The 19,122-nt window shown below is 39.7% G+C and overlaps 1 long non-coding RNA gene across 6 annotated transcripts in view; it reads left to right on the top strand.

The window, feature by feature from the left end:
* Positions 1-19,122, top strand: part of LOC138116481 (uncharacterized) — a 104,997-nt gene that overhangs the window by 24,004 nt on the left and 61,871 nt on the right. For 3 of the 6 annotated variants that reach the window (XR_011154164.1, XR_011154165.1, XR_011154166.1), the window contains 2 exons: positions 6,841-7,939; positions 10,196-10,336. This is a non-coding gene — a long non-coding RNA (uncharacterized lncRNA). Of the gene's footprint in view, positions 1-6,840; positions 7,940-10,195; positions 10,337-11,036; positions 15,091-17,196; positions 17,371-19,122 lie in introns of those variants that run through there. The other 3 variants (XR_011154168.1, XR_011154169.1, XR_011154167.1) reach the window with 3 other exon arrangements.

The following is a 19,122-nucleotide window of genomic DNA, read 5'->3' as shown; positions in this document are numbered from 1 at the left end:
CTACAAGCAATTACTAAATCTTGTGGTATTCCTTTGATGGAAACAACTTCCAATGTTATGCACTGATAGGTTCTGGCCTTGTTGATTATTTGTTGAATTGGTTGAAAAGGCAACTTTTGTCATAACCTTTCTAATATTTTGTCATTTTCCATGGACAGGGGAAAAATATTTTCATTTTTTCCAGCAGTGGGGTTTTATATCTAATCTGTAAGTGGGTAGGGTAATAAATACTGACTTTGTGTGACAATGGTGCTGTGACTGTGACCCCAGCACTTGCAGTGCTCCGTTAGATGTGACTTTCTCCCACAATGTGTAGCAGAGTCTCTGTTTTGTTTGGCTCATAACAGAGCTCTGAGAAATTGGGACCCCCAGTTAGTGGGGAGTGACTGACACCAGACCATATGCTCAGAAAGCAGCATGTGGTTGGACCAGGAGATGGCTGAATTGCAACTCCCATGAAATTCCAAGATGCTGTTTGGTGTCAGGTGGGAGAAAGGTCGAGAAAAGGACTGCAAAAGGGAATTTGGAATACAAAATGAACAAAGGAAAAAAACCCTGACTTGTGTGAGAAGAAAAGAAAGAATGTAGAAAATAAGTATTTTGATGTGAAGGTTGAAAAAGTGGATAAGCAGTAAGTAGATTTCCAAAGCATACTCATAAGGATGACCAAGAAAAATGACAAGGAATCAATACAGTACATAGAAGTTAAAAAAGAAAATGAGGAGGGAGTGAATAGAAGGACAAAACTGAAAAGTGGGAATACCCAACATGCAGGAGGATTACAAAGAAGAAAGGATACATTCTGCTTGTGGACTAGAGGATTTGTGGTTAGGGTTGTTGGTATTTTTCTACTGAAGCTTTTTCATAAATTTATGAAAAATTGATGGTGCACTAAAGGTGATGGACTGTCATAGACTGGCACAAAAGTTGCTCTGACACACAGACTCCTTAAGAGGCCTCAGATATAGTCTGTAGACAAACAAACTGCTTCTGAGAAAACTGTCCCTTAGTGTTTTTCCCAAGTGTTACAACAAAAACCTCACTCCAGCTCAAACTTGGGTTACTGGAACTCAAGGATACTCTAAAGCTCAAGTTTATTAAACATCTTGATCCTGCCTCAAGATGTAGGACATGGTCTGTACTTTGAAATCTATTCATATGTTTAATACTGTCACTGTTTGAGATCTGCCTACTGTGCACAGAAGAACACCTACAAACAAATGAGAGTTGACAATGACAACAGAAATCAGGACTGAAAGTGTGACACAACTTTCAGAGGTATTCAGTGAAATCATTAAGTAAATAACTTTTCAGGGGAGAAGTGGAACTGGTAAAAAGTCATTCACAGTGCAAGGTGTTTTCAAGAGTCGGAAATGTGGGTGTATCTCCCACATGCTGAATAGTGTTCAGGTTTGCTTTGCTTCTCATTCCCCTCTGCCCTGTCTTCACCAGGAGATGAAGTGCAGTTTTGCAAGAGCAGCAGTGTATATATCTGAAAGTATGAATTTGGGTAATTCTATTCATACCAGAGTTGCAAGTTTTGATTTCACATGTTAATCTTGAGAGCCAGGTGCTGACTCCAGATTGCTTCAGTGCTAATCTCAATGTCTTCTGTTTTTTGACATCAAATCAGTGTTGTCAAGTTTCTGTATGATAGAAACTGAAGGGATTTGAGAAATAAGTAGTTTCAACTTATTTTTAAAATATCAGTGAAAATCTCCCTGAGTATTTAGAGCCTCTGAAGACATCAAAATGACACATCTCAAGGAAAGTACAGTTAATCCCACAAGAACAGAACTAGATTTGAAATACCCTACATTTGGTTATTGGACATTTAAATGCAGTAATTTGATGAGCCTGTGTTAAGCTTACTTGGACATCCTTATTCTTTCCAGGCCATTGGTTAGTCAACAGCATGATGTAATGAACTACTTACTGAAGCCAGTGCTGCCATTTCCCCCTGCCTTGGTTGTCTGGGTCCTAGAAATGTGCAGCCATAATTCTGTGTTCAGTTACTGTTTCCCATGGTATAAATGGCGACTATACAGTGGATAATCACTGGATTAGACATGGTGCCTGTGTTTTTCTTATTTCAGTAGGAAGTCCAAGCCTTTCAGCATGTGCATCTTGTAGTATTTGGGAAAAACAACAGTAGGTGAGTATCCCAAGGGTGTGCCCAGTCCATGGTGCTCTGGGTTCCCACTTGGCAGCTGTCAATCACTACTTGTGTTTCTGTGAGGTTGGCAATTGAGATGGGCTCTTCCCTTCTGGAATAGGAGAGCTGTGGTCCCAAAGAGCCACAGGAAACAGTTCCAGGAAACAGACAACTGGGACAGATGACAGCAACAGAGGGGCTCAGAAATAAATGGTAAAATGAAGTGAGAGCTGCCCTCTCCTTCAGCAGTCCTTCACCTGGAGCTCAGTGTGTACCACTGCATAAATCTTAGTCTAGGGTTAGAGCTGGGATTGGGGTCAGGCTTTCCAGAAGGAGTAAACTGAGAAATGGGTAAGAATGACACACAGAGGAGCTGCCAAAGTAGCCTGAGAACAGCTGGTGGGATGTTGTCCTTGGCATTAGGTAATCCAGGCATGTGGACACATTCCCGATGTAGTATTCAGTCAAGAGTTAAAGACAGGATTGAGGTGGAAGCTCTAAGAATGAAATGTTCCTAATCATTAAGTAACGCTCAGAAGGAGCTCCCAAAGAAAACTGAGAGCTGCTATCAGTGTTTTGCCCCTATGCACTCCTTAGCCTGGATGCCAGGAGCATCTTATGGCATAAGTCTCAGCCTGAATTTAGAATTCCAGGAGAGAGAGTGGAGTGCAGTAAGCAGGGACAGGCACCTGTTGGGAGGTGTGCAGCACCGCCATGGTCCTCAGGGAGTGGGATCCCCACCACCTAAAAAGTAAAGTTGCCTCTGCAAAACAATAAACAAAAAAGTGCCTTATTCTGACCTGTGTTCTGCTCTGTGTGTTGAGAAGGCTGTACCTGATGCAGGAAAGGGGAGATCCCAATCTGTGTCTATTTGTCATTAAAATGTAGGAATGGCCACACACACAGGCATGCAAAGGATGGGAATCATCGTGGTTTAAACAGCAGCTAATAGCTGAGAATAATCTAAGCAAGTGAGGTTAGGGGAAAGGTATTGATTTTGTGTCACACAAATGTAGGTAGAACATCTAATCATTAAATAATGTTCCCAGGGCACTTTTCAGTGTGACTGGCTGAAAGAGGAGACCGAAACATATTTAATGATCTGTAGAACACAGCGTCCTTGAGGTCAATAATGTGTACTTAACCTTTAGGTTTTCCATGTTGTCTGCTTGTCCAGTTGGTTTATGAAGTGTATGCTAACATGATTGGGGATTTAAGGCAGTGATAACTTGATCTCTCAAATGTTCACTGCTGTTGCATGTGGATGTTGGACAAATCCATTGTGAATTCCGCTGAGCTTTCCCTGGCACTGCCTGCAGCGACTGCTGTTACTCAGTCACAGCCTTGCACTCTGAGTGCTAGTCAATAGTGTTTAAATTGTGAACACCAGCATTGCTATCTTAATCCAGTTTTACTTTGCCTCCAGAATTTAAACTGAAAATAACCTCTTCTAACCTTCAACTTTTATCAAAGGACTTGAGCTTATTTGGTGGCACAAATGAGGATTAATTTATTTTTAAAAAGAAATCAAATAAATAAAGGCAGAATTTCGGTTAGCAGCAAGCACACCTCAGTTAAGAGGAGATTAAAGATTTTTACAAAGTGATCCTTATTAGACACTAAAGTCTAATGCCACAATGAGAGTAAATGCCACAATTCTGTAGAGTTTTACTTCTCTGGGAAAGCTTTAGATCATTTTTACAGGAGAGCCACAGTTAAAATATCAATCTGGCAGTCAATAGACTGCGAGTTCTGTTTCCAGCTCTGCAAGAAGGTTCTGTGTGTGTGGCAAAAACTCAGTCTGTGATTCAACAAGAGCACTGAAGGATGTGCCTTCACTTAAGCAGCTGACAGTCACCTCCATTTGCATAGAATTACTGTATTGTTTGGGAAATGCCGGAGTTCTTGGCTGGCTAAGGGCTCATCAGTGGCATGGAACCGCAAATTTCGTATGTGCATTTGCTTCTGAAGTAAACTATTCCAGCAAAAAATGTCTTATTTTCCCAGATCCAAGTGGAGGGGCAGAACAGGAAGTAATGACAATGTTATCGAAATTTGTCCTGTTATCTAAAATATTCTATACAAGCATTGTGCTCCCCCTCATTTCTTAATTGGAGCATTGTCTCCCTGGATTGCTTTCTGAAAGGTTTGGATCAAAGTAATTAAAATTTTAAGGGTATTTCAGAACACAGATCAAATTAGTATAATCTTGTTTTTCTATTTATTTCCTTTTTATTTTCTTTATATTTGTGAGTCATTTATTATTTATGCTTATTAATAGCTATTAGATTTTTTTCCAAACAAAATCTGCAGTGTAATTTGAGTGCTTGATAACTTGCTGGAAATGAGGTTATGCTCCTATGAAAACTTTTGCTTGAAGCAATGACTGTTTCCATATGAGTAGTTCTATCAATTTATTCTCGTATACCAACATTTGAAGGATAGATCTGCAATGTTATCTTGTATGTACATGATACTGAGTCTTTCAGGGAAATTTCTCTCACAGGAAGACAATACTTTCCCTCAGTGACCTTTCCCCCTACAAGTAATCTGTCACTGTATAATTAAATGAGAAAGTAAATAATGTTATTATTTCTGAGCATGGACACAGTGCACACAGTAACAAATCGGATTCAAAGAATAGCTGATGAGGGGATTTGTGGAGATCCTTGATGCAAAGTTTTAAGTGCAGTACAACCAGATACCTACTCTAAATTGGCTGCCACTGTAATTAAAAGTATAAATGTTTCAAGCTGAACACATTCTATTAGTCAGATTTTAGGAAACAAAAATTTAATTTATTCACATTCGATATGGTCTGTAAATGCCACCATTATATGCTTTCCTCTGGCCTTTGATTAGCTATGGATTAATAAAACTTTTATACCTTCTTTGTCAGCCTCATTTTGAACTCTGTTTTTGCATACTGTTACTATTAAATAAATGAATTAGTGTCCAGAAATGTGTCATGCATATTACCTAGCAGCAGGAAGCATAATACAGTGGTCAGCTCCCCAGGAGCATTATAAATCCTAACACGCTCGGTAACCTGCTCATGTGGACCTATTAAAAGCTTGATGATTTAGTGAAGCAGTATTTGTGCTTAACAATGGAATTTTAGTTAATTCAAAACAAAGTAAATCATTTCCAATTACAGTATTTGAATATTCACAGTAGCTACACAAGGATGTGCAATGCTGCCATGAAAAAAAAAGAAAAGGCATTATAAAGGTTGACTGGAGTTTAGTGTTTCGAGTGGCTGTGGTACCTCAGCCTCAAATGAACACCACTGTTTGTAAAACATATTTATTTGACATGGCTGCTTCATGGGAGAGATTAAGAAGCTATAGCTTAGAATGGGCAAAAGTCTTTCCAGAGACTGTGAAGACTTCATTGACCAGAAAGGCTCCTGAGGGTGAGGCACCAGCAGGAACAGGAGAGCCACCCAGCCAAAGGAATATTCAAGTGAGATTTGGGATCAATTCAATGGCACTTTTTGTATCTGTGCCTACACACACCTCAGCAGGGCTTGCAGGAATATAAAGCTGCAGGTCTTGGGGAAAGTGAGTGAGAGCATCTGCCAAATTAGCCTGCAGCTCTGTTGCAGGAATATGAGGGATTGATGGGGAGGGTCAAGTTTCATGAAATGTCTTGGCAGCTTCTGTCACGTGTAGCCAATGGGCTATGTGTGTATACACACAGAACGCACACAGTGTTATTTACAGTGTGTGGAAGATCAGGCTGTTCCTTCTGAAAACAGGTCAGTGTTTTCCAAATCCGTGTTTTCAACCCAGACTTAGAGGTGTGGCTATGCCTTAAAATGCTGATATGCTTCAAGAAAGGCACTGGGTTCCTAAGTCCACTAAAACTCCTTCGATTTCAGTAGGAATTAGGGTCTCAATTGCTTTCCTCAAATCCCACTTTGGCTTTTATTTACAATCATGAACTATTCTGTCTGCATATCCATCAGATTGGCACCTGCAGCCTCATTCAGAGTCATGCAGTCTAGGCTTTGAGGTACTTTCTAAAACAAGACTTCTAAGTTCTGTAGAGCAGTTTAAACCAAGTGTGACAATCAGGCTGTTGTGAAGCTCTGAAACCCAAAGCATGTGCCACTGTTGTGCACTGAAAATAGTGAAGTTGACAACTCTCCAAGTATGACAATTGCTTCATATCTGTGGCATTGTTTTAAAAATGCTACAGAGTCCCGATGTATATGTTCCAGTTTTTCTTGTAGATTAACCCCTTAATTCTGGTTATAGCTTTTGAGTAATGCTGCATGCATTTTAGCTCCCTTGTGATCAATTGGTTACATTAAGTGGTTAGAGTTTAGTATTCTTATGAGGAGAATAAGAAAACTTGGGGGGGGAGGGGTGGTGGCAGCTTATGAAACATAATTTCTTAAGGCCTGTAGAATGTAGCCAAATCAACGTCACATGAAAGCACAGAACTGCTTGAAGAGGTCTTATTAACTCTCTCTGCTCAGCCGACTCGCATGGTATGGTGTAGACAGAAGATGGTGGAATAGGTGAAGTGCTAACCTCCAGGCAGCTTTTATACCTTAATTTATTCCCATTACTTAAAAAAAAATATTCTGATGTTTTCCTTCATGAGTGACATTTGCTATCTTTAGATATGGCTATATAAACCTGTTGCTGTTAATTGGGATTATATTATTCCTACAGGTGTCTGTCTGACTCTTGCAATTTTCAGGCCTCGATTCCATTAATAATCGTAAAAATATCAGCATTTGCTCCTTGTGGTTTATCGGTCTCAGCAAAATGACTTCCGTTTGAAGATGACGACAGTCATGTGGTATCACCCACTTATTAAGAAGTCCTGAGGGGAGAGGCTCGGGAATGGATGCATCGTTAAAACCAGTGTGTTCCTGCTGAAGTCTGAAATACAAAGTATCACCCAGTATCCTCAGAAGCGTTTCTTTGTTCATTTTGGCTGTTAGACCACGTGCTGCAGGGCAAATTAACAGTCCTAGAGCTGCAGAAATAGATCCGTGGAAGGTGATGCCTGATTTGGAGGAATAAATCAGGACAATAAGGAATGACCATAGGGATGCTATAGATTTTAAAAACTGAGGTGATTTTCAGTCGTTTAAAAACCTCTTCAAATACCACGGAAAAGTTCTGTGCAAGTTCCTTCTTTGTTGTTGGTGTCTCGAAGATAAGGACTGGCACCTGATGCTCAGGGTACTCAAGGGGCTGCTGACTGCATTTGCAAGTAATTGTCGGCATTTGTGAAAATTGCTGTGGGGCTGTGACCTCACAGGCATTCAGAAGAGTAAGCTGGTCTTAATTAGCATTCGAAACAAATTCCAGGAGATTTATAAAAGTCTTTTTCCTCCATTCTTCCCACCCACTTAATTTTTTTTTTAACTTTTCTCTACCCTGAACCCATCCTCTTAAGCAGCGGCAAATGAACTGGAACAGTCTCTGTTTAGGGAGATGGTGATAAGGGGAAAGAAAGGAGATGGCACTAGTGTGTGCTCACTTTTATGGGATACACCTGGTGGGAGACTCCTTGGGTTTGCGTGGCAAGTGTGGGTCTGGAGGCAGCTTGGAGTCAAGTGCTGCTTAACGGGAGCTTGCCAGCCCCTCTGGAGACAGCGTCTGTCTGACACGCAGGAAGGGCGTGGGCCAGGAGGAAAACGTACTCGGCTCAGGGGGAACCACTTAACATCTAGAAGGGAATGTTTGTATGGATACAGTCCTCACGGCCAGGGAGAGATTTCTTTTGTGAGAACTTTGAGGCCTTGATCGGAGGCAGAGGGTGAGTAACTTCGTTTTGGAATTAAGACTGAAACTCTGGTGTGTATCTGAGACTGAGCCTATGCCTGGGTGGTCATTAAGCAATTGTATGGGACCACGTTGTGCTCAAAGTCGCCTAAAATCTGCTGGTACTGCCAGAAATTCTGAGAGCTCCTGGAATGTTTATGAAGTAATGGTCTTTTATTCCTTTATACATGTGGCCTGTAGTGCTGCATGCTTTCTGCAGTGCGTTCTTATTTCCTCTGATTACATCCACAGACCATAAGGAAAGGGAGAAAAAAGGTAACCAATATTAGAGCGGTGAGGGGAAATCTTTGTTGTGACTAACAAGAATTACTTACCTCTATTTTCCGTTTTTAAGTGTTATATTTATGGACCAGTCTTAATCAGTTCTCAGCACTCATCATCAGTAACATAAGTTGATGTGAATGTTAAAATTCAAATAAGTTTTAAAGCTTCTGTTGAAGGTTGTTTGGTCCTTCAAAACACGAAATTAACTGGCCTGAAAGCTGCTGAAGAATGTGCAGGATGCTTTGCAGGAATATGTATGACCCTTTTTCATTTTAATGAAACTTTACTAACATATGGTTGAAGGAAACAAACACAAATAGGTTCACCCTGGCCAAATGCATTAAATCAAATATAGCAAGTGTGCTCATTATCCATTCATTGTTGTTTCAGTGTTACCTTTGATTGCCTAAGAAATCTTACAAATTAGAAAATCCATCAGTTGCTGCAAAACATGAATAACACATATAAACAAGAATAGAATGTATTTCAATCCTTTAATTTCTTGCTCTTGTGAGAGCAAAGCTAAAACGGCTCACTATAAAAATCAAATAAAGTAAATTGCAGTTTAGTTAAAATATGGTCAATGTGGTCTCAGGGTATATAGGATTTTGGAGCCCAAGTTTAGTGATAAAGTTCAATGACAAAGGCTTTTAGGGTTTCTAACTACTAAAGCAACACCTTTGTCTCTATATAATACCTGTTATTAAGCCAATATTAAGTTTGTTCTACTGTACTGGATTTTTAAAGAATATTGATGACAAGGCTTTGCACTAGCAATATTTATTCTGGCCTACATATCAATACATCCACACCACTCCAGGCATATGCAGGATCTTTCCATAGAAAGCATAAAACTAAGAGCAGGAATCTGGTCGAAACATCTTCTCATCTATTCTGGCAACTTTGACAGAACTGTGGAAATGGCGATCCTCCCAAAATGCCAATGCAGAGATCCAGCCCTCGTGATTGTGGAGATGGGACTCTGAAATTAAATAGACTCCCTTCCTCTAAACTTTCAGAAGTGTTCTTTTTATAGGTGTGTAAACGCTAAAACCTTTTAAAAAAGTCTTATAAGTTAATAAACTGTCCTATCTGCAGGGCTCTTTGATGTCAAATCATTGTGCATGCTGAAGGTGCTGAAGATCTTGTCCAGCTCATTCATCAAACAGGTCTTTCCATATCTGAACAATCTGAGGACACCTTTCACTTCACAAAAAAAGGAGATGTGCTGTATCTTTAGCAGGAATTGGCTTCAGAAACTCTGGAAATTTCCCATTGTTCATAGTCGTATGACAGATCTGTCAACAGGATGCAATGGGACAAACTGCAGTTTATTTGTAGAACTAGTTAATAAGTCGCTTACATATGCCAACAAAGCTAATAAGCTTCAATTCTGCTTTGCATTTGGTTAAACTCAGTGATGCACATTTCTACACCCACCTGTGAAATTTGCGTGGCCTTTATCTCTGACTTGTGTTCAAGAAAATGAGAGCTGTCCACACTTAGTACTCTCCAAACTGAGTTTGTTTAGACCCACTTTTCACTGAATATAGACATAATTTTTTTTTTTCATAATACCTTATGTCTATCCAGGTATGTCTTTGTGCATGTGGATGAGCAATTTGTTCCCAATAGTATAAGAAACATCTGTAAAAAGGACATATTTCATGGAGAGTGGCAGCATGCCAGGAATATGCCCCATCTCCTGCTCTCAAGGACACGAGTTTGTGTCTCAGCTCAGACACAGTGTGCAGGAAGGAAAGTGTAACCCCAGTTTAATGCATATTTACAAGATCCTTGTTCTCTCCAGTGTGGTGTAATGAGTACCCAATGTGCAGTTTGTATCACTGTTAAAGGAGCTCTGGTGGAAACATCAAATGAAACAAACATGCTAAAATATTGTAATCTATTCCACAGGGTGCTGTTCTTCAAGGGTTTGGTGATTATGGGTTTTGTTTTCATGCAGCAAATGTTACTTATTCACACAAGTCCTGCAGAGAGATTGAGGGACTTACACAGGCTGTGTTTGCTCAGGAGATGGGGCTGCAGCAGGGTTGTGTCTTCCATGAAGAGACCCATCACTGAAGAGCATTGGGAACTTCTTCAGGTTTGTAACCTCGAGCTGCTGTTGATTATGTGCGTAAATAGGTGTTCTGCAGAGTGGTTGACTTAATTCAGTCATTTTGCTTGATAATTAGACCTGACAAATAAGACATCAATGCAAATCATGAGGATAAAAATATCTGGGACTTGGTTTACGTGAATCCCCCAAACCCTCCTTAGTGGTAGCCATACCACATGTACAAAACCGTATTCACAGCTGATTTTGCAAACACACAAGTTAACGTATCATAAGAGATGGGAAAAAGGCTTTAAAATTCTTTCTAGAAAAGAACTAGTGCAGACATTGCAGTTCCTCCTTAGTTTAGACCTTGTGGGTTTCCAGTGTCTTTCCATGGTGGAATGTGGGCTGAACAGTGATACAATGGGTGGAATGAAGTCTGGCACTGAGCTTAGGCATGGGGCTGGATGCAAGCCCTGCAGCTTTCTTGGCTGGCTTCTGCTCCTGTCCAGAACTGGATGAATGCTTTTGTAAAGCTTGAAGGGCTGCAGTAAGTTGCTCTTGGATGTGTTGTTGCTGGGTTTTTTTTCCCGAGTGGCTAATCAAAGAAACAAAAAATTAAATACTTTGAAGAAAACATTTGATGTGAAGTTGGAGGCATTTTGTGTGAGAGAAATTCAAATCACAATGAACAGAAACTTGTTTTCACTGTTGAATTTTTTTCCTTAAATATATCTCTTCTCAGGTGTGTTCCATTTCATACAGTGAAGAGAACTGAAAAAAATGGTAACTGGAATTTTTTTGTAGGTTTTTTTCCTTCTTCCCTCTTTCCTTTTTCTTCTTTGAAGGTGTAATGTCTCTGCAGTTAGGAAAATGGCCTGCTGTCAGGAGATAATTTATCAGACAGTGAAGAAAATTCTGAAGTGTTTGAGGATAGTGGTTAAATTTCTTTAATTTCAAAATATTTTGAAAGGGTTCAGCTGGGAAAAGGGGGTGGAAAAAATGGGAGGAAAAGAAGTTGTATACATCTTTTATGTTTAGGCACAAGATTGAGATGAGAGATGTGGTAAAGCTTGGTACAAAAAAAAGAGGAAGATCTTTAAATAAACTCAGAATAGAATAAATTTAAAACAAACTGAAATATAAATACTTTTTAATTGGGAAAAATAATTAATTGGGAAAAATAATCTGAGAATTTTCTGATGTTTTGTCCATAGACTCTGGTGTTTCAATAGAGGGAGTTTTTATTTTCCCCTTTTTTGTAATGGATTGATGCAATCTTTTTTGAGTTAGGAACACTATTTACATTTACAGTTTGAACTGAGATTCAGGAAATCTAAATGACTTGGCAGTGATGTCAAAGGCATCCCAGCAGAGCTAAGAACAGATCCTTTATCTGCAACCTGGATTTGTGCTATTCCTAGCTGGCATTCCTTGGAAAGAGATCTTTCCTGGCCATAGGTGGTGAATCCCAGTCACTCCCTTTCTTTACGTGGCTGGGGGTGGAAGGCTGGGCTGTGTGTGACAGTAACACACTGTGCTGTGTGACAGCATTTGTCACCTCCCAGAGATGTGCCAGCCTGCTCATCCTCAGCATCTTACCTTGGTTTGAGGTCTGCATCCTCTGGGGCGACTTTAAAGAGCTTAATATGTACGTGGTGAATTTGGGTATTTGTCAGGAAATACACAGCATTTTTCAGAGGGATCACCTGTACTTTTACGATGGTCAGTGTCAGCAACTGATGGAGCTGTGCTAAAATGCCAAATCTTTGATTCCAGAGCTATTTCAAATTTTGCTCAGCTTCTAATTTCAGGGCATTATTTTTGTTTAGACATTCCCTCAGCCTGGTATATTACTGCCCAGAGTTGCAGCTTGGCTTGCTTCTTTTACTAGTGCACCTTCTTAAATGTCTGGAAACAATGTTTGCTTAGGAGTAACTGCAGTTCTCCTTATATATAATTTTTCCTTTGCTTTATCTTATTAATAAATGCCTTTTGTCACTATTTCAAAGCAAAAATGAAGTTAAAAAGGAAAAATTTTCTCTTGATCTAGAGAAAGTAAGAACACTGTTCTAGTGTCAATTGTCAGAGTGTAAAAATCATTAGTCAGGAATAAAATTCAGAGAGACAATGTCCTCAGTATTGTCACTAATATAAAATCAGATTATCTATTAAAAGTGTAAATTTGTGTCTTGTAGACTTAAAACTGCTGGATACTGCAACAAAAATCGCGTGTGTTAGTTTTTATTATTAACTCTAGCTTTGAATTAGAATTCCCTCTATTACAGCTTGGAGCTAAACTCTGTTTACAAAACAGTATTTACACTTGACTAATTTTGCAGATCAAACTAATTAAATCAATTAAACTGGTGATTAACCAAATGAAGGCTGATTGCAAAAATTAGTGGGTTTATTTTGGAGGACTGGAAGTAAGCTAATTACTGCAGTGATTACTTGAACCTGGAGTACTCTAAATGTGGTATAAATTGAAACCTCATAGTGAATTAGACTGGGAATTCATTACAGTTTAAAGCACTGTTAATACTATTCAGGCTGCTACTCCTGTGGGAAAATTTCACTCAGTATTTTGTATACTGATAAACAATCATTTAGTCTGTGTCCTTTTAAATAACACCAAGCAATTTCACACAGTATTTTTTTCTTGGAGCCGAGTCACAAGTCTGGTGTTATGAAAATGAAGTTACTAAAATTGTCAATCATATTCCTATGCTGTGCATGATGGGAAATGTAGTCCAACCAAGTCTCCCTCCATCACCATGAAACCAAGTGTTCTGTTCTGGCCTCACATGGTTGCTGCAGCATTTTTGGTGTTGATGTCCTACCCCGTGTTTGCCGTCGCCAGCTGCTGACTTGGTGCACAGAAGAAATGGAGGTTTGGATCACTTGCCCTGCTCATCACTTAACTGTTGGCACTGAACAAAATGGTTTGTACTAATCCTAATTTGCTGCATTTCACGGTTGTACTTGGAAATGTGGTGCTGTAGAAGGATTTTAGAAAATGAAACAGATCTGTGAGATTACTCGCTCATTTTGTTTGCCAATGCAAGCTATTCCCTGTAGGATACTTCCCAGGCTATTTCATTCCTCCTTGCTTTGCCAATTAACAATGGAATATAAGTGTCTACTAAAAGTGACCTATATTATAGAGTTCCTTCAAGCACATCTCCTTGCAAGGGGGTTAATGAAATTGCACAGAATTAAAATAGAAAGACCTCAAAGAGCTGGAATATTGTGTAGTTTGTGGTTATTGCCTATTACACTTATGACTATTGTAAACATACTTTGTTTTAAGCTTGTTCTGTAAGATCTTTCATTACATCCCTCATCCAGGGAGGGGTTCAGTTTCAGTCCTCATTGCTCCGGTGAATGCAGACCCTTGAGAGTTATGCTGCATTAACAGGCTTTTATTCTGTATGTTTTTCCAGGTTTGGATTATTTTCTCATGCACATGAACACATTTGTTTAAAAACAAATTTCTGTAAACCAAAATGCGGAACTCACTCCTTCATTTTATTGTCCTGTAAGCTATGTCCTACTCTAAGCAAAGCCATATGTAGGCTTTGTGCAGCATTCCCTTCTGAAATTGTTTGCTGGGGATAAGGAAATAGCTACTTAAAAAAAAAAAGAATTAATTAGAAGCGTCACCATTTTTCCCTGTAGTTGTTTAATGGGGAATTGTTCATTTTACTTCTTATATCGCCAGGTGCATTTTATTAAGGGGAACTTCAGGCATACAAGGAAAGAATTTAAATCTAGAGGTGGTAAAAGCTGCCAATGAAGCCATTTTGTTGGGCAAGTAATCTGAACGGAGATTACTTATGGGAATGGCTGAGGGAAAGGTGCTGATCAGCCACGGGATGGGACAGGAAATTTAGTGGGCCATTGCAAATGCTCAGCACGAGCCAGTAGTGACGGAAGGCAGCAGTGGGAAGCATTTCGGCTATTTCTGAGTAGATCTGGAGTGTGAGGGCTGCAGATGTTGCTCTCTGTGTGCACTAAGCACCAGAGGAGGTTTCCCCGCATGAAGGCAGGGCCTGGCTTTACAAGGAGTGCAGTGCTTGGCACTTCGTTATCAGACAGCTGTGTGGAATGAGAGAGCAGTGAAGGGATGCAAACCCCGCAGGGAGAGAACTGCCACCTGCGGGGAAAGGGGTGGGGTGTGTGAACTCTAACAAAAGGCCGGTGTTCTCTGAGATGTGCTCACAAATATTTAGCAGCTCTTAGCTCTGGGAGAGAATAGCCCGTGTTCAGTGTTGTACTTGAGCAAAGTCCGATAGCAGAGCACATCAAACCAAAGAAACGGGAATACCCAGGAAGGCTCCCTCAGCCAAGCGCCTCCTGGGCAGCGCTGGGAGCGGTGGGCGGGCAGCTCCAGCCTTGCTGCTGGTGGGATGAGGGAATTCGGGGCCTCTGCTGCTCCCCCGTGCTCTTCTCAAGCGTCGGAAAGCACTTGGTGGCAAAAGTACTGAAAGGACACAGGAGGCTGGGGGTTTCACTATGACACATCGGTTTTAGGGTTTTATCTGAGTGTGTCCAAGTAAACTTTCTAAAAAAAGATGTAGGAATACCAAGATGACCTATATCACTATGTATAGACAGTTTAGAAAGAAAATTACATTCTGTTGCAGGGTAGCCACTTCTTGAGCAGATTTCTACTGCCATAGCAATCACCTTCTCCAAAAAACATAGGCAGATATTCAAGTTTGTATGTGAAAGTCACATGAAAAATAAGCCTGGGTTTTTTTGCTCTTATTTTTTAGCAAATATATTATCTTCCATAACTGTCTTTGCAATCTACAAATTTTCTTTCTTATAAAGAGGTTTGTTTGTAATGGAATTAAAAATATAGAAATGCAGATTACTAGCTGAATGCTTTAAGTGAGGAAGCCATATATGTGAAGTACAAGGAAATGCCAATGCTTGATTGAACACTGTACCAAAATAAAGCATTTTCTCATACTCTGAGCTCATTTAAAATTCCTTATAAAGCTCATTAAAGCAAAGCAATCTACACGGTAGTTTGTTTTTATAAACTAAGCCAATGTAACTTGTCATTATTTGAATAGATACAAGTGACTATCACATTTTTATTTGCTGATACAGCTCTTTGGGAGTTAAATTCCACAGTATAAATCTGAAGCAAGTTTGCCAGTCTTGGGGAGGTTAGACTGCAATCAGTTTGCCCCGCAATGTCCATTTTCAACTATTCTCCATTATTTAATGTTAGAGCAGAAAGTGAATCTCTTCCTGGCAGCTTCAAATGTTTATTATTCATTTATATTGTGTTACCACCTGGAGTGCTCATCTAGGTTGTATATATGTGGGATTTCCACAAGAGCTTAGGAGACAAGTATGTGAAAAGAGAGGAAGCTGAAGGAAAGCATTCATTAACCAACATGACAAAGGTCTGTGAAGTAGCTCCAGTAACCCTGTCTAGAGTAAAATTGGTTAAGAAAGAGGTGTGTGCACTCTTAATAAATTCATCATGTAAAAAATGCATTATTTTCTCAAGGAGATAGCAATATTATTCAAAACGTGCTAAAGTGGGCAGGATATCCCAGGAGTAATTGTGAATTATTAGGTCATAGGGACCTCATTGCAAACTATTTGCAAAACTTAATTGGTGTAATAAATAAAATATGCATGCAAATTAGACTACTTTCTGAATTAAAGGAATCTGTTATCCAGCATTGCAAAGATTCATCCTAATTTAATAGCTTTTATATACAGTTTGAGATAGCAGTGTTTTATATTTGTCCTGAAAAAAACAGATGGTATTTAAGTAAGCCTGAACCAGCCAACTACTGGCATCTGAGAAATGTCAGTGTGTAATGCAGGCTATCACTGGCAGGGTGACACCGGACTCCAGTGGGAGTGTAACAGTATCTTATTTAATTTAGTACACAGAACAAAGTGGCTAAGCAAGGTGACAAAATGAACAGTCCTATTTGCTTTATTCTGTCTAAAAAGACTCCTTCAGTGCTGAGGCTAAAAATATTAGTAGCTTTGAAAGTTCTGTTTGAAGCCCTGTTATTTATTGATTTATTTTCTATTCATCTTAGAATTCTAGTAGCAGAAAGAAGAGCGCTAATGAGTGTAGCTGATTTCATTACCCTAGATATAAAATAGGGACTATGTAGTCATGGTAGTCATGTAATGACTTTGTATCCTAAAGCAAAATCTGAAAGAATCAAAGTGCAGAATCTCTTAGAATAAATATAAATAGATGGCTATGAAGAAGCAGTTAACATTCTCTGTCTAATACCATTTCTAGACTCAATAACACTGTCTTGTCATCAACCCCAAATCAAGTATTGCATCTGCTTTTTTAAAGCAGTTGATTGAATGAATACAAATGTCTTGCTGTTGTCACTTGGGATAGCACTTCATATATCCCATTTTCTAGCCTCTAATTATTCCATTTGTAGACATGAATGCCATTTAGATGTAAGCTAATTCAGCATGGTAACTCAATTAGATTTGTACTGACTAGGATTTATGAAACATCAATGGATTCTTGGTGAGACCAATGGGACTACCAGTTATTTATCCCTAAGTCTTACTGATACTGCCTCTCAGGAGCTCAATTAAACATGCCAGTGATGAGAATATTTTGTAACAGTAGTCTTACACAATTAGACTAAGATTTTTGTAAAGCATATCACATGTAAGGCAGGGCATCATGTATTATGCAATACAAAGTTCTCATCCGACTATTTCATGATGTTGAAGGGTAAAAGAAATTCCCATCCTTGCATTGTTGCTGTAATTATAAAAAACAAAACTCAAATTGAGTTCATAGAAAGTATGATGAAAATTCTGCTTTGCTGATTGAAAAAGTAAAAAACAAACTATATTTATAAAATATTATCTGCATCTTGCAGGTCACAAACAGGTTTCTCTACTAATGTCGGCCCCCTTGGAAACCATGAGTTCCTTGTGTGGATTTAAGCGCTCTCGTCGCACTTGATCCTGGCATCATTTTTCTGTTCCAGTTTTGAGAAATAAATGTTGGGAATGCTTACTAAAATTCTGGTTTTTAAACAATGGAAAGACACTGCGTGAGTAAACCTGCATTTATTGTCATTAGGTGTTTAAACTATTAGATCTTAACAATAAAATACTGAGGAAATAGTCATTAGTAGAAACTGAATTATCGTTATCAGACAGTATCAGAATCTGCAGTGAGCAAAAAGACTGTTGGAGAGTATTATTTTATTCTTACTAAGGACCCAAATTCTGGCAGAAGAGGTGTTTGGGACACACTGTGCTTTCCACGCTGTTCTGTAGTGTGAGAAAGCAAACTGCTGCAAGATTAGGATTTTATGTCAGTAAGTGAGAGGAATGAGCAGTGGCATCTGAAATTGGTGTATTGGGGGTTAAAAATCTTGGCAGCTTTGCACAGAGGGGACTGTAGCTCTTGTAAATGCAGACTGAAAAACTTGATCAGCCAGCTGTGCTGCACAGCTATGGACACCAGCAGGCTAAAGGTAGGCTTGTGCACGGCCAAAATACAGGTTTGTGCTGTATTTGACTGGTGTCATGGCTTAGCCCCGGCAGGCAGCCTGGCATCCACAGCCACTGCACCCCCAGTAGGGTGGGGGAGTCAATTGGAAGGACAAAAGTGAGAGAATTTGTGGGTTGAGGTAAAGGCAATTTAATAGATTAAGCAAAAGCTGCCCAAGCAAGCAACACAAAGTAAAGAATCCATTCACTACTTCCTGTCAGCAGGCACATTTGGCTGTTTCCAGGCAAGCAGGGTGCCCTCACATGTAGCTGTTACTTGGGAACACAGGTGCCATCACTCTGAATGTCCACCCTGCCTCCTTCTTTGCCCCTGTTTTGCTGCTGAGCATGATGTACAGTATGGAACATCCCTTCGGTCAGCTGGCCTGGCTGTGTCTCCTCCCAGCCTCTTGCCCACCCCCAGCCTCCTCACTGCAGCAGCAGAGAGAAACAGAGAAAGCCCGGACACTGTGTAAGCTCTGCTCAGCAGTAGCTAAAACATCTGTGTGATATCAGCACTGTGTGGTGACAAATCCAAAGCACAGCACCCTGCAGGTTGCGGTGAAGTAAATTAACTCTCTGTTCCTGACAAAACCAGTCCAGCTGGGATTTGGGGGTATGGCTGGTGCTGTCTGGCATTGTTAGAGTCCCTTTGCATTGCCTCTTGCTTATAGCTGAGAAATGCGATACAGGAAATGACTGGCAGTGTTGGTGCCCAGTTTACCTTAGAAATATTCTCTTGACTTCCACCTAAAAGTAGAACAATGTTAACTTCAGATCTTTATTAAGCTTCTGCACCTCTACTGAATGCATTCAGCTTTTGCTGGACACTGCAGGAAAACCAGCACAGGGATTTTTGCCTAAATATTTTCTTTCTAGTAGGTAATTTGCATATTCTTCCTGCAGATTAGACATTGACTAATGAATGTGCATTGATATGGCCCAAGTATCTCCAAAAGCACCTGTGTGTCTTAAAACACTAAACAACCTGGGCAGCAAGCTCAGTCTGATGAACTGTAGGCTTTTGCAGGTGTAAGTGTCAAGGGTAATGAAGCAATTTTTAGGCATTGCAGTATACATCATTTTAGGAATGGATAGGTCACACTAACCTATTAGCTACGAAATCAAATTGAATTCTATGTGCTAAAATGCTGTCTCATGTCTTCAGAATATTTTGTCCATATGTTAAATTTGAGTCTGCATATTCCTAAAAGAGCTGTGCACAGATTTTCAGGTATGGTTGTTCCCTCACATTGTCTTCTGCTTTTTATGGTACTACCAAATTTGAGAAGTTGTAGAAGGGA

Source organism: Aphelocoma coerulescens, chromosome 10, assembly GCF_041296385.1.
Source record: "Aphelocoma coerulescens isolate FSJ_1873_10779 chromosome 10, UR_Acoe_1.0, whole genome shotgun sequence".
Lineage (NCBI taxonomy): Eukaryota > Metazoa > Chordata > Aves > Passeriformes > Corvidae > Aphelocoma > Aphelocoma coerulescens.
Note: the sequence above shows the minus strand (reverse complement) of the source record. Positions and strands in the feature narration are given on the sequence as shown.